This window comes from Lotus japonicus, chromosome 1 (genome assembly GCF_012489685.1).
Source record: "Lotus japonicus ecotype B-129 chromosome 1, LjGifu_v1.2".
In the NCBI taxonomy this organism is placed as follows: Eukaryota; Viridiplantae; Streptophyta; class Magnoliopsida; order Fabales; family Fabaceae; genus Lotus; species Lotus japonicus.
The window spans coordinates 74,271,172-74,282,673 of record NC_080041.1 but is presented as its reverse complement, the minus strand read 5'-3'; the positions used below and the strand labels follow the sequence as shown (position 1 = coordinate 74,282,673).

The 11,502-nt window shown below is 35.2% G+C and overlaps 1 long non-coding RNA gene across 3 annotated transcripts; it reads left to right on the top strand.

The window, feature by feature from the left end:
• The first annotated feature begins 2,009 nt into the window (after nucleotides 1–2,009).
• Nucleotides 2,010–5,138, top strand: LOC130749462 (uncharacterized). 3 transcript variants are annotated; one of them, XR_009022930.1, is made up of 3 exons: nucleotides 2,010–2,250; nucleotides 2,676–2,797; nucleotides 3,374–5,138. It is a non-coding gene; the product is annotated as an uncharacterized LOC130749462 (long non-coding RNA). The 3 variants fall into 3 exon arrangements; XR_009022928.1 differs by having other exon boundaries at nucleotides 2,676–3,627; nucleotides 4,239–5,138; XR_009022923.1 differs by having other exon boundaries at nucleotides 2,676–5,138.
• The last annotated feature ends 6,364 nt before the right edge of the window (nucleotides 5,139–11,502 follow it).

Here is an 11,502-nt window from a genome sequence, read left to right as displayed (position 1 = left end):
AAAACGGTTGACACCATCAATGAGGATGAAACCACGATTGAGATTCCGTCAGATTTGTTGGTCGGACAAGGTCCTGATCCTCTTCTTGAGTTGGTCAATTTTGCTTATTCGGACTTAGTGCCGAACTTGGAAAGCGATTCGTACTTCCAAGAAAGGGCGATTCTCGCCCCTACACTTGAGAGCGTCGAGCAAGTAAACAACTACATGTGTCAAAGCTTCCTGGTGTTGAGAGAGAGTACTTGAGCTACGATACCCCGTGTAGATCGAATGAGGATTCCAAGGTTCACGCAAAGTGGTTCACCTCTAAGTTTTTACAGTGTAAAATTGAGTATATTCCGAGGATAACCTTAACGCCTTTTGACTATGGTCTTCTCTTCAAGTTCTCTCGAAGGCAATTCCCGGTGACTTTATGCGTCGCGATGACTATAAATAAGAGTTAGGGTCAATCCCTTTCTCATGTTGGTTTGTACCTTCTGAGACCTGTGTTTATTCATGGACAGCTATATGTCACTCTCTCAAAGGTGAAGTCTAAAAAAAGGGCTGAAGGTGCTCATTGTGGATGAGCAAGGGGTGGTTTCGAGCTCCACGAGCAATGTTGTCTACAAAGAAGTTTTTGAGAACGTCTGAGCGGATAATGACGCGCATAATCGCGGTCACTACAGTTTAACTCTGCTACTGTTTATTAGACACCGTAAAACCGTCCCCTTATATGTTTGGGAGAATTTGAGGTTTCGTTAACCAACCTTCTTATTAATTAATCGGTCGTTTGCTACGCATTTCAGACATTTCTATTTCATATTTGTTCACTAGTTATTCAACCGCACGAATTTCAAACAAGTGATTCAATTTAAGGCTTTTCCGCCACTTTGTTTAGCGTATCAGACTCTTCAATTTCATCTTTGTTTATTATATTTTAAATAATCAACGCATTGACTCATGTATAAAATACGTAAGAAAACACTAGTATTATGTTAATACATGAATAATTTTTTTTAATAGCAATACATAAATGGTCATTGTTGATTTTTTTTTTGAGCTTGTATAATTAATAGTAGAAAAGTTATTATCAAGATTAATAATAAGTTAAAACATATAAATGAAGTCTCAAATAAATGCTTAAAGACTTTCAAAAAAAACTTTACTTAAAAGAGTACTAGAGACAAATAAAAATTAAAATTTCTAAGACTTGTAAATTTAAAATCTGGTCAAAAGTGGAGCCAATTGGATAGTTGGTAAAAAATAAAACAGGTGCAGAGAGGAATCGATCCCCGGACTTGGTGAAAAAAAAGCAAGGCACTAACCACTGGGACACGAGATAAGTTAACAATAAAAGCGCACTGTGAAATATTTTATTATATTTTTTTGAACACAAAATACTCCACATCAATTCATTATATAAGAATTTTCCAAAGGCTTGAGGGTGTCAGGGCTCCTCCCTGTCCTCTCCAAGGTCCGCCTCTGGCGACAAGAATATAACTGAATAAGTTACAAAATCTATCTATCTATCTATCTATCTATCTATCTATCTATCTATCTATCTATACTATATATAAAGGGAGAGTTTGTGCAGTTTTGGGGGCAAACCTGTCATTCAACGATTTATTCAACACAACTCTCAAATTAAACATGGACAATTTTGTAAAAATGCAAATCATTTCTCTTGGATTCAATCTGAGCTGTCCATTTCATCTGCAGTCTTTTGGTCTTCTGAAACGTGATTTATCATTTATCATTCTTAAACGTTTTCTTTCTCATTCGTATAACTATGCGATTTCTCTTAAACTCACCACCAGTCCACCACGACCTCAAGGCCTCCACCACCATGGAAGAGATTCAACCAGAATCCAGACGTCGATATCCAGCGTGAGCAGCGTGACGTGTTCTGCCGTCGACTTTCAAGGCAAGAATGCTACTTTTTCTGCATACGTTCTTCTTCTGGATTCGCCACACCCCCATTTATCCTAATTTCACATCCTTCTTTATTTCTGAAATTTGAAATTGGGAATTAGGGCTCCGCGAGATCCATGTGACGGAGATGCATTAGGGCTTCATGTCCGTTCTACCACCTCTTCGATTCTGGAGGCGTTGCCCATGATCTCGCCGCAGACCATCAAGGGCACGCACGACAGCGCAATTTGCATTCCAGTGCGGAGGCTGTGTGGCTAGGAATGGCGTGTACCCCAAGGAAATCCACCAGGGCTGCAAGGAGTTCGATGAGTATGGAATTCGTTGTGGTATTTAACGCGAGAGGTAATCAACTACATGTCAATCACAGTTCTTATGATATTTAGTCTCCTTATTTTTTATTTATGTTCGTGATCAATATATAAGGATTCCTTTCTATCTCTTTCGTTATATGCTGTTCAGATTTCCTTTGATCCAAATCGAACCCTTTTTTTCTTAATTTGAACTCAATTATTTGTTAGATCTTTTTCTCCTCTTTTCTTCTTCTCAGCCTTTTGCTTCGTTATATCGTTTTAGCTGAAACACTGAGAGCGATATACTGACATAGTGTTTCAAGTTTCTACCTTTTCATCTTGGATTCTCTTTTATGTTTCAATTTATGATTTTTTGTGTTTTTCTCTTTCTGGGGCATTTTATTTTATGGAGTTCCCAAGACATAGGATCAATTCTCCTTATTTCTAATTTATGTTTCATTCTCATGTTTGATACAGGTCCTTAATTGTTGCAACCAACTCTACATTGAAGATGGGTTCGAATGCTATTCTTACTTTTGGGGGAAATTCAGAAATCCAGTTGTGTATGAAAACACAACCCTTTGCTGCTTCACAATTCTGTTAGTCTGTCTCTTTGATTTGTACCTTTTTTCATCACTCTATAAATAGAACACAGTCAACTTTTCATCTGCATAATTGTGGTAGCCTGTGCTATAGTTGATTTTGGGATCTTTCTTTTAATCTCAAATGAACTCATGTTTTATTTTGTTAACAAAGTTTAAAATTTTTGTGCCACTGCATGAAATTAAACATAGTATTGGAGCTGAAGGAGTTTTGAGTGTAGAATGTAAGGAAATTGTTGCTAAATATGGAGAGCTGATTTGGGATCTCTTGAGTGTAGAGTGTAAGGAAATTGTTCCTTAATGTGAGGGCATTGATCATGAACAATTAGTATCTCAATTAAGTGGTCTTTTGTGTGTCAGCTTGGTTTCTTCCCACATCTATGTTCTCTGTCTCTATATCTCTAAAATATTGTTACTTTTATTTTTTAGATGTACAGGTTGGATACTGAATGACATCGATGAGAAGTTTTTCTTTTTCATTTCTCTCATTGTTTAGTGCTAATAGTTTTTTCTTTTTCATTTCTCTCATTGTTGAATTCTTATAGTTTTTATTTTTCATTCATCTTCTGCCAGTCCATGACAAGGTTCATGTCTGGATCGCTCTCCATTGTGATGAAAAGGTTGTTTTCCCATTTTCTTCTTTATTTTTTATTGATCCATCTTCTTACTTTTTGTTCAATTTTCTCTTTCATAGTTTGACTCATTCATCATATTTAACATGTGTTGATCATATATTAAGTGCTTAGGTTCTAAAAGGAAACAAAATTGGAAACATAATTGTTGCAGATGGGAATGAGAATGCCCCTGCAGTTATCTTCACTGATAAGGTTGAATTCTTTTTATTTTGTTCAATCTTATTGAAGTATTGAACTAATGATGCTTTGTAATGAGTATGGTGATACTCTTCTTACTATGGAAACTACAGCCATAATATCAATGCTGACTTAGACTATGTATGTGAAACAAAAGCAAACTCCTATTTGTTTGGGTATAAATGTTTCTGATCAGTATCCGTTTTTTCAAATTTGTATATAGATTGGTTTTTTAATTTATTTGTGTTTAAATGATTGGTGGCACCCGTACAAAATTCTACTACATTCTGTGAGTATGTACAAAATTCTTCTACTGTTCTTCTGTATGTTGAACAAGCATTTTGAGAATCTTCATTTCGATAAGCCATTTTGCTGCTGTTTTTTTTAATTTGCTTTTATCGTTCTCTAGCAAGGTAGTTTAGTTGGTTTTTTAATTCCTTCTCTATGCATGTTGTTATTTCTACTAAATCCGATTGAAGATAACATTTTTATGCCTATTTTGTGAATTGTGTCATTTTGATTTTTTCGTTTAGCCATTTTCAACTGTAATTTTGTTTCTTTTTTGCTGCTATTGTAACATTTTAGTTCATATCTCAAGGCTATGCTTCTGTATTTTGATATCACAGCTCGCAGGTACTTCTCATTAAGCGAGGAAATGAATGTGGGGCCTTTAGGCTGAGATTGTTCTCATCTGATAAATTACTTGGAGGTCAGCAACACTATCTCTAATTACTTAATAAGTACTACTAAATAAAAGAGGCATTATTATTGAAATGTTAGGTATTTTGGCATCTTAGAGTTTATTAGAAAAAGTTTGTTATGACCTACACCAGTATGAGTACACTTTTTGAAGGCTACAAAACAAAGATTCAAAGTTGGCCTCAGGAATATAAAGGGTTTTGAAAGGAAAGGAGGCCAGTATCGTTGTCTTTCTCCATTGATTAAAGGTATTTGCCAGGCTTATGAGAAGTACAAGCACAATGAAAACAACCGCAAAATTGTTACTCCTGATCTGAAGGGAGTCATCTTTCATCATTTTATAAATAAGATAAAGAAGGTCACGGAAGGTCAAGGATGAGAAGTGGGCAAAAGAAATCAAGAGATTTTGTGAAGAGAAGAGGTCAAGAGATTTTGTGATCGTAGGGGTGATAAAGTTCCGAAAAAGCATTCTTCTATGGCATATTGCAACATATCTATGTTATAACTCTATCTCATGTGTAGAGGAAATAGATTGTGGAAGAGGTTTTAAGTTTTAGAGAAAGAAGCAAATTGTTATCAGAGGACATGTTGTATCTTATTGTTATGAGAACATCCATGTTGCCTAATGGAATTGGTGGGTATGTGTCTCCATTGATTGGATAGATATTCCATACGTAGCGAGAAGGAAGTCTGCATAAAGCTCTCAGACTCTGCAGAGAGATTGAGCAAGTCTGTGCTATTTGATGAAAGCTGGGAGGAAAACTTGATGTGGGACTTAATAATTCACATTCTTTGTGCTTAATTTTATTCATCTTCTTATCAGTGCATTAATTATAGTTTATCAATACTAGCTGTATAAAAATGTCTTCCAGGTAGCAAATCAGAAAAAAAAAACCTACTGATAGAAAAAATCTTCCATGCCTTTCAAAGTATTTTGCTATTAGGCCAATAGCTTAGAGGTGGAACATCTTAGAAACTATTTCTTCACTTGCTTTGTGTTCAAGTTATACATTGTGTATGGTTACCTTTTCCTCTATTTTTTTTTTAAATTTAATGAAGCATTATATATTTTTGACTCACTCTTATCATGTGCTTGAGTTTTATGCTAGCTGCATAAGGAGAAAATACAATATGTCATATCTTGGCCAATGCACTCATAAGTTTTTGGTTATGCTTTCGTTATTTCATTAGTTGATTCATGATTCATGAATAATATACTTAGTTTGATAATTGCCAATAACTGTTAGAAATAAATGCTTATTGTCAATTATGTTTCTTGCTTAATCCATTCAATGATTAGAAATTCTAATATTATTGCACTTTATTAGTAGTCATTGAGTAAGTTTTTGAGTCATTGTAATCTTGCTTGGAGTTTCTTTACAAGTCTCTTACAAAGTAAAGAGTTGTTATAAAGTAAAGAGTCTTTAAGAATCAATTAGAAAGTCCATTGTTATTACACTTTATTAAGAATCATTGAATCATTGAGTAAGCTTTCAAGTTTCCATGAGTTACAATTGCTATCCACTCAATAATTAGAAAGTCTAATGTTATTGAGCTTTATTAGGAGTTATTGAGTAAGCTTTTAAGTTTCCATGAGTTACAATTATAATCCATTCAAGATAATATTGGACCAGTAGAGGCTAGGGCGAGACAACAACTCATGGTGCATCTGAAAAGCAATTTGGACAAAAAAAAAAGTTAATGATCAAATTAGTCTCTGAGTTTGTAAGCGAGTTTGATTTTAATTCCTTATTTCTATTATATGTCTCCCTCTTTAATCTCTTTCCTGCTATTACCATTACACCACTCCTCCCTTTCCTCTCATATTTCGCTCTGACAACTGTTAGACCCCATTCTTTGTGGCACAAAACTCTCTAGAGACCATGGTCTAGGGGTACTGAAATCTCTCTTATGAAATCTCGACACTCGGCCACAACAAAAAAATATATAAATGTATATGATAATATGATAGCAAAGCTATGTCGAACTAGGATTAAATTTTTTGATATCTATGTTAAAATAGTACTTGGTTTGAACCATTCACCCATTAAAATCAGTATTAGTGGAGGTGCGCAAAATCTACCTGAACACTGGTGAGAGCCAAAAATACAAAAAGAAAAATTACAGGTAAAAAGCTTTATGCATGAATGAATAATCTTCCATCTTTCAGTTCGTTAAAAAATAAAAAATTATTTATTTATTTTCTTTTATTTCATTTTTTTGGTATCATATTTTCTTTTATTTCAAGGGCAATCATTATTTTCATTTTTTTCTTAATGTAATTATTCCATACACAAAAAGAAAAGATTTTTCTGAATGTCTATTATTAACTCATATATGTTACTTCAACTCCCTGTAATAAACTATTAAATTATTACATAAAAAAATGCAACATTTAGATAAGCAAGGGTACAAAATAAAAACCACAAACAAAAAAATTTGCGCTTCTACAAAATAAAAACAAATTTAACAAAAAAAAACTTACAAATTTATGTTTTGCTTTATCTAAAATTAATTTGGTTCTTTTAATTCTTAAATTATCATTTAAAAATTATAAAAAAAAATAACACGGAATTTTAACAACCTCATCTGATAAAAAAGTTGAATAGGGTATGCCGCTTTAACCAAAGCTCATACTAAAAAGAAAAGAAGGGCAAAAATAACAAATAGATAAAATAAGTGCGCTTTTATAAAATAAAAGACAAACACATTCATTGTGGAAAGTGAACTTGCAAATTTATGTTGGCTTATATCTAAAGATAATTTTGTCTTTTGAAATAATAAATTTTTTTAATAAAAATAAAAAATGCACTAATTTAATAAAAATACACAAAAAATAAAAGGGAATATCCCCCGTGCATCGCACGGGTCAAAGTACTAGTTTTTTTTTAAAAAAAAAAACTAACCAATTAATGTTAAATGATCATCATAATTATACATAAAATTAAATCATTAATGTAATTATTTTAGTGAAAATATGTTTGACTGGGTTGATCTCGTTCAAGACTATTGTAGGCTATTCTCATCAAAAGATACACTTAATTATTTCCATAATTCAAGCAATTAAAATACGGAAGGGGTAGGGTGGATTAATTTTTTTTACATTAATTTTGTCCATTAATTATGATTGATGGTCAACACATTTCAAATAAAATTAGTAATCTCTGATTTGTAACAATAGACTACCATAAATATCTACAATTAAGTTTCACTTAATTTCATTCATAATAATTGTAATATCCCATTAATATTGGCAACACATAAAAACTATACTAATTGAGCATTCATTTCAGATATTGATCTATACTAATGCAGTTTAATTATATAAAAAAAATGAATGCAAATTTTATAGCATTAGATATAAAATATTATATAATATTTAAAATCAATTTTATTTTGAAACCAAATCTATTTCTATCACATAAAGTTATTCCTAAATATATTTTTAAAACGGTTTTGTTTCGTATCCAAGTATGCATTGTAAGATATTGGCCAACGTTTCAGCAACTTGTGATATTCTACCCTAGATTCGTTTTTTTTTTAGTTTTTAATTAAAATGAACAATTCACGTTGACTTGATTTAAGGAAGCAATAGTAATTAGTATTAAATGTTTTTTTTTTGAAAGATCAAATAGTATTGAGATAAATCATCCAAGTACAGACCAAGTATCATAAAATAGCATTGGCTTGAAAGAAGCACACAACCATCAGATACAACAACATAACTTCATTGTACCATAAAATGCCCCAATAAAAACAAAAACTGAAATAGAAAGGATGGACAATCCTTTAGGAACTGAAACTGAACTGAAACAGTGTGCCTACAGTCCTTCAAGGAATCTCAAAAGCACCATCCTCTAGCAGCATCCAAATTGGTTCAGCATTTTCATGTCCCATGTTTGCTAATGAGTCCGCCTCGGTATTGCCTTCTCTGAAAGTATGCCTAATTTCCAAGCAATTCACTTCGTTCATCAAAAGATCAATTTTGTTTAGCTCATTGATCAACTTCCAAGGTCTTTTGTCTCTTGAAACCACCCAACCGATTGCTGTTGTAGAATCGCTTTCCAGAATAATATTCCTGAATAGGAACTGCTGTCAAAACATGAGCCCGTGAAGTATTGCCTTCACTTCCGCTTCAAAAGCCCAACCAAAGCCAATACCGATTGCAAAGTACCCCAAAAAATTCTTATTTGAGTCTCTAATCACTCCACCAACTCCACTATTTCCTGGATTGCCTTTGGATGCACCGTCAACATTGCATTTTAAAATCCCAGTATCCGGCGGAAGCCATGAAACCTGTCTAGGAACCGCAGAAGGTTTAGGCAATTTAATGCTGCCTAAATTCCTTGAGATATGAAGTGAATCGTAGGGGCAACTAGTCCAATCACATTTGATCCACCAAGCAATTCGAAGCATGTACATGTCCTCAATCTCTTGCAACTGCATTCCATTGCCTCTGAAGGTGCTGTTGTTCCGTTGTAGCCACAATGACCAAACAATGGAATATGGAATTAGATTCCAAATTATCAAATCAGTACCTGTCCTCAAGCTAATCCATTCCTCTTGGACGGCCGGCAAGGAGTTAGAGCATGACCATGATATTCCTTCTCTATTTAGAATACGATACCTTAACTCAATAACCCGAGGGCAAGATACAAAGAGATGGTCTACTGTCTCGATACTTGAACTGTAGAAGCAACATAAGCTGTTCTCAGCTGAGATTACACCTCTCCTCCACAGATTTATCTTGGTAGCCAGCTTATTGTGACATGCTTGCCAATACAGCAATTTGACCTTAGGTGGAATTAATTTTGCAATATGCTCAAGGACCGCAAACTCTGCTTCATCTTGGACATTACCATCCACCTATTGACAGAGGCCTCTAACTGTGAAGTAACCATTTCCGCTTCCACACCATATTAAATGGTCTTTCGAATTCACTGCTGGAATGATGGAGTTAATCATATTCATGAATTCAGAATGTATTCCCAATTCCCATCCAAGAAAATTCCTTATGAAAGGAATGTCCCACACCCATTTATCTCTTACGAATAGGCCAACTTCAGCAATGTATGCTGTTTTATTGGTGCAGATTGCAAAGACACGGGGGAATTGGAAAGACAAAGGTTTACCTCCAATCCAAGGATCAATCCAAAATCTGGTAGAATTACCATCTCCAATTCCACATATCAATTGATCTCTAAAACCCATAGAAAGCAAAGAATCCTCCTTGAGGATAATACCAATGTCTTTTATTATTGCAGAGAAAACTCCTCCATCATCCAATACTGTGTTCAGCATAAGCCTTCTGCTATCCCATTGATATTTACCAGCAATTAGCCTTCTCCATGAGCTGTCCACTTCTACCCCATACCTCCAAGCCCACTTTAGTAATAATGCTTTATTTTTCCATGCTAAATGGCCCAATCCCAATCCTCCTTTTGCTTTGGATTTGCATATCATATTCCATGGAATCCATACCATTTTCTTTCCTCTTTCTTCTTTCCCCCATAAGAATGCCCTGAATATTTTCTCCACTTCCATGATAACTCCCCTTGGTGCTTTGAATAAGCTCATCCAATAAACCGGGATTGAGTTGAGAGCCGCCTTCAAAATAGTCAATCTGCCACTCAAAGAGGTATATTTTGAATTGTAGGACCTCCTTTTTTTTTCTCAATTTAACTATCATCGGTTCCCAAAAAGAAAGCCTTCTTGAGTTGCCACCTAGTGGAGCTCCAAGGTAAGTGATAGGCAAAGAGCCCACTGACCAGCCATAAATATGAGCCACTCTTGCTACCTCTGCTGGTTCAACATTACAACCGATAAGTTCTGATTTCTCCATATTCAACCTTAGGCCTGAAGCAAAGAGAAAAGTGAATAGAGCTTGACATAGAAGCTCAAGTTGTGAATCATCTTGTTCACAGAACAGAAGAGTATCGTCTGCGAACTGGAGGTGATTTAGTGCTTCAGCACTACCCATTCTAACACCACAGAAGATGTTGAGCCCAGAAATTCCAAGAAGTTGGTTCAACATGCATGATAGCCCGTTCACACATATGTTAAAAAGCAAGGGGGAGAGAGGATCCCCCTGCTTCAATCCTTTTTCAATGTCAAAGAAAACAGAAGGAGAGCCATTTACCAGGATAGCCAAAGAGGCAGTAGTTACACAAGTTTTAATCCACGAAATCCACTTTTCGCCAAAGTTCATTTCAGCAAGTAACTCCAAGAGAAAGTTCCACTCGATGGAATCATAAGCTTTGGCAAAGTCTCGCTTAAGGAGATATCCACCTCGTTGATTCTTATTCAGAAAATCAACCACCTCCGAGGCAATTAAGATGCAATCAACTATTTGGCGCCCAAGAGTGAAGGCAAATTGGTTTTCAGAGATTATCTTTGGCATAATATTTTGCAATCGTGCTGCAAGAACCTTTGACACCAATTTATAGATGCTGCCTATCAGACTTATAGGTCTGAAATCAGCAACTTCAGCAGGGCAAGACTTCTTCGGTATCAAAGAAATGAATGCAGCGTTGAGGCCTCGTACAAGTTTGCCATTTACATGAAATTCCTCGAAGAACTTGAGGATATCACCCTTAATTGTTGCCCAGAAGTGTTTGAAAAAATTGAAGTTAAAACCGTCGGGTCCCGGCGCTTTGTCTCCGTCACAGTGCTTGAGGACATCCCATATTTCACTCTCAGAGAAACCATCCTCTAACATTCGCCTATCCCCCATGGACAATTTAACCAAATTGGTACACTTCAGTTTTGGTCTAATCATCTCTTCGCGAGTAAAGAAGGATTGGAAATGGGCCCTAATTTCGTCTCTGATTGCCACTGGATCATTCACTTCACTGCCCCTCACATTAAGTCTGTGAATGTGATTTTTTGCTCTCCTTGATTTGCTGACAAAGTGAAAAAATGAAGTGTTTTTATCACCCTCCTTCAGCCATTTTACCCTCGATTTCTGGCGCCATTTGGACTCTTCAATCCTGTATCCCTCCCACAATCCACTTAACACTTGACTCCTCTTAACTCGCAACTCCTCATTCATGCCCTCAGATTCTAGTTTTTCCATTACCACTTGGAGTTCACCTTCCAACAATTTAATCTTCTCCTCTGTGTGTGATCTGGAGTGACCCTTCCACCCTTTAATTTTAACTTTCAAGTCTTTCGATTTCGTCTGCAATATAT